The sequence below is a fragment of the Pinus tabuliformis genome, chromosome 3_2 (genome assembly GCF_031772625.1).
Source record: "Pinus tabuliformis cultivar Carrire ecotype Pingquan chromosome 3_2, CPIR1, whole genome shotgun sequence".
NCBI lineage: Eukaryota > Viridiplantae > Streptophyta > Pinopsida > Pinales > Pinaceae > Pinus > Pinus tabuliformis.
Window position 1 is genome coordinate 923,386,678 of NC_142302.1, and position 4,420 is coordinate 923,391,097.

Genomic DNA, 4,420 nt, shown 5'->3' on the forward strand with positions numbered 1-4,420 from the left:
AGGAAGCTAATCTACTTGTGGAAAGAAACTGAAAGCCAAAAAGAAACACAAACCCTAGCAAACCCTAATTCTACCAGCTAGTCCTACCGATGCAAAGGAGAGCATGCAAACTACCGAAAGAGATTCCATTACTTCTAAGAAGGTAAAATGCATGTGTCTAAGTTATCACTATCTGAAGAAAACATCTTTTTGTATTTTTGTTTAAGTTATTAGAATTATCATGCATGTGCTTTTAACTGGCTTTTCACTGTGCAGGGGTGGATCAAGGAGGAGAAATGCTTGGAAAAGGTTGGGAAGACTCAGAAAGGGTCTAAGGGATCCCTATCATCCCTTCAGAGAGTTTCACAAAGTCAGGATGCCATGCAACCATGTTTATAAACTTCTACAGGAAGTCTGCAGTGGTTTCTACATGAAGTTCTGTAATTCTTCTACAGGATGCTTCGTGATTGGGTTTTTGACTGATAGGTGAGTGGGAGAGAATGCATGAATGGGTAGGGAGGCAGGGTAGGGGCCTGGAATGACCCAATGACTGAGGGATGAGGTGATGAGAGGGTGTGGAAGTCTAGCTTGCATCAAAGAAGGTTTAGGCAATGGAAAGGAAAGAAGGTAGGGTTACGTGGCAAAAGAGCAGATGGGAGATGAGGAAACAGACTTGGTGATGGAGGAGCTGATCTGGACGAGGCTCAGATGAACGAGGAGGTGATGAAGGTGCCCTACATAGTGTTTATCTGATCAAACCAACTACGTCTTGCATACAACCAAAATATTAGATGATCTATCTAACAGTTTAATGAGATCAGTGAACAACAACCTTATTCATGACAAGAATCACGTACAGCATGTGAACAAAACATTATCAAAGAGATATAAATGCATGACTAACTCCTATCAATCCATCCTAAACATAAAAATCTACTTCAACCATCAAAAGCAACCTAAGTAACAAAGCACGAATTAAATCTAAAGAGCAGACTTTATTTTAAGAATGCAGCGAACACACATAAAGATAAACAAGGGAGGTACTGGGCACTTGAGATGGGCCCAACCCCAAGAGCTATAGCCTCCCAAGAGAGATTTAGAGCTGGTGCAAAGCTGGATTCATATTTGTTAATCAAGAATGAAGAGTTACATCAAAACTGTCCACAAGGAGAGCTTGAGAATGAGCTGAAAGCAAAGCTAATCTATTGCCTACAAATCGAATTACAAAATGACTACAACAAGGCTATGAAATGACTAACTACTAGATACTATCTACTGGCTAACTAGCTAACATCCACTGGCTAACCAAAATGAGGCCCTAAGCCTTCTTATTTATACAATTTGAGGACCCAACAGTCCTCCTAAAATTTAGGGACTCGGCTACCCAAGACTTGTAGTTAACAGCAGTCCTACTTGACTTGCTTGGCTGCCCTTGTGTTGATTCATTCGGTGGCCCTTGAACTCCGAGCTGATGGTGGAAAATTCGAGGTAAGTGCCCATAAATGAAGGGGACACCTTCCTACAAATCCTCTAGCTTGTTCTCCCACGAATTTGGCTGCCAAGTGCTCATTAAGACCTTCAATTTTGTCTCCAAGTTGACTAAAAAGGCTACACAAAGCACCCATTAGACTTGTTGGCATAATGACTAACCAAATTCACTCTATTAACATAAATATAATCAAAAACATGCAATAAACTAATGAGAATGGTGGATTAAGTCAAATTAGGAGGTTGAATGAGCCCAAATAATGGCCCATTTTTGGGGCTCATCATCACCCCCCTACTGAAAGTGTTGCTCATCCTCTGAGCAACCAATCTCTCTCCTCATCTTTGCCGGCCCTGGTGGCCTCCTTTTCATGCCAAGCTTCTGAAGTGATGTCCTCTTCTCTGTCATGAAACCATGCTTCTTTTCTTCTTCCCACTGCCTGTTGCTTTTCCTAGTGAATTCTCAGCCTTGTTATGAGTGTGCAAGTATATGCAATCATATGGAAGAAATGGTGGCCTTGGCATTTCCTAAAACCTGCAACGTGAGGACACTCGTATGTTTTGTAACAAGGAAGTTGGTTAAATTCACAAGATAATCCCTGGTCATGTTTCCAAGCAACATGAATATGATAAAGGTGTTTTCTCTGGCTTTTTCAATAGCAATAGCTAATACATTACCCTCCACAAAAAGAGTAACAGGAAGCAATAACAGCGCAACAATTGGTGCCATGTACATGAGAAAATTCATAGAGTGAAGCTTCTCTGCCTCAGAGATAAGCAGGAGCCCTTGAACAACTGATTTCAATGCTCTGGCAGCAGTTGATCCTAGGCAAACCAAAAAGCCAAAAAGGTGGAATAATGGCTCACTGTTGCCTGCAATAACAATGCCAAATACCACAGGCACCAAGGCCATATAAACCACAGAAGACTCCCTCTTACATGTTATTATAAATGCAAAATATTGTTATGAAGAAGGGAGTTGTTGCCCCAATAGTTTGATTGAAGGAGAGTGGCAAACAGCGCAGAGAAATATTGCCACAAACAACCGAGAAGGAGAAAATGAAGCTCAGTGCCAATATCTCAAGAAACTGTCTCCTGGAGACGATGAACTGCATTGGTACAATCTCTAACCATGAAATTGCCAGAAAACCATAACATGACAGGCACACATGTGCAACATTGTAAGGAATATTGGGTATCTGCATCCAAAAAACTAAGTAGGCATTTGTTAAGCAATAGCACACCAATATTGGAAGAGTACCAAGCTGCAATAATGAGAGCTGTTGTAATAGTCTGGGACACAGGAAATGCACCATATTTTCCTTCTCCTGTTGGAGTTGGAGGTATGTCAATAACTTCTTATTCAAGCTTTGGATTACTGCCCCGCCTCGTCCATGTTTGTGTTTCGTCCATAGTTGAGGAGGGCTTGAAAAATCATATCTGATCAATATTTGGAAGACCCAATTGGTTTCCAGACCTGAGCACCGTCTGGGTACTTGTCTATAATGTGTAGGACTCAGATGGACCCAAAACAGATGTGGATGTCTCATTATTATAAGCCTCCCCCAACTCTGCAACTTGGTGATCTTTTTAGCCTCCTCGAGCTGAGAGATGAAAGAGAGATCAGTTCCTATTGGGAACAGCTTCAGATTGAGATTGAGGTGTATGAGAAGTGAGCGCAAACACAAATCTCATCAGAGAGCTCCACCCCAGTTCCGCCCGAAAACCAAGCAGTTTACTTTGCCCTGGAAGACTCTGTTGTATTTTCCTGTAAAACGTCTTCCTGTAGAATGCTAGCCGGATTCCATAGGATGTCTCTGCGCCTCTGTACGATCTTGGTATGCTGGAGAATTTTGAACAGGCCAAAACAGTCAGCGAAGGATGATAGGTTAATCATTTTGAGGAAGCAGAGGATCTATACTTCAGTTGAACATGATGCAAGTGCAAGTTAACAACAGTCTATGAGTTTCGGCTGAGCGCTCATTAATTCTGCGTGATTTTTGGTGGAGCGAGGTGGAAAAAACATGTGCTGGCCCATATGAACTGCTGTGCTATCATGAACTGCATGTCTTCTTCTATTTGTTAATCAATTCATGCCCTGTGCACTCAAGTTCAACAAATCTTCCATTGCCTGTGTTTCTCAACTTCGACGTGAATGACTATCCACGCATGCTGCGTGACTTTCTCGTGAGTGCTAGAGAACTGGGTGTCTTGCTACATTCATGGCTTAATTTCACCATTCCATTCATTCATGCAATGCTTAGACTAGATTCATGCAATAGATGAACAAGGTTTAGTCACGTACCTGAAGTCAAACGGCTGCTTGTGAAGCTTTTTGCTGCTGCATGCTCATGTTCTGCTGCTGCATGCTTGGATCCTTTGGTTGCATGAGGGCTTGGCTGATGATTTTTGATTTCTTTTCCTTGTGCAGGTGTCCTCTGACTAGATATAAGCTGCATGCATTTGTTTCCACGTTCAGATCTACACGTTCAAGCTGCTGCTGCTGCAATGTCACAGAACCAGAACTTGTTTTCGCCATTGCTCCCAAACGGTAAACCGGAATGATTTGAAACTTGTTGAGCGTGTTCCTATCATCATTATGCATCTCCCATAGCAAAATCGTGATCAATGGATGCACGGATTTCGAGAAAAATGGAAAATGGCTGAAGATTTCAGAGATCGATTTCTCGGAAACCGTGCATCGGAATCGGCTGAAACTACTTGGGTAGGCTACTATCACCCATGTGCATCTCCCCATGAAACATGTTTTAAAACGGAAGCACGGATATGGAGAAAATGCAAAAATGGCTGATGGTGATGGAGGCTGATTTCTTGGAAACCGTGCATCGGAACAGTATGAAACTGCTCAAGCATGTTGTCATCACCCTTGTACAATTCCCCATAAAACGGTTTGTCAAATGGATGCATGGTTTTCAAGTTATGGCAAAAACAAATT

The 4,420-nt window shown here is 42.1% G+C and overlaps 1 pseudogene; it reads right to left on the reverse strand.

The window, feature by feature from the left end:
• Positions 1 to 1,960: 1,960 nt before the first annotated feature.
• LOC149183652 (putative sugar phosphate/phosphate translocator At1g12500 pseudogene) lies at positions 1,961 to 2,377 on the reverse strand (annotated as a pseudogene).
• Positions 2,378 to 4,420: the final 2,043 nt, after the last annotated feature.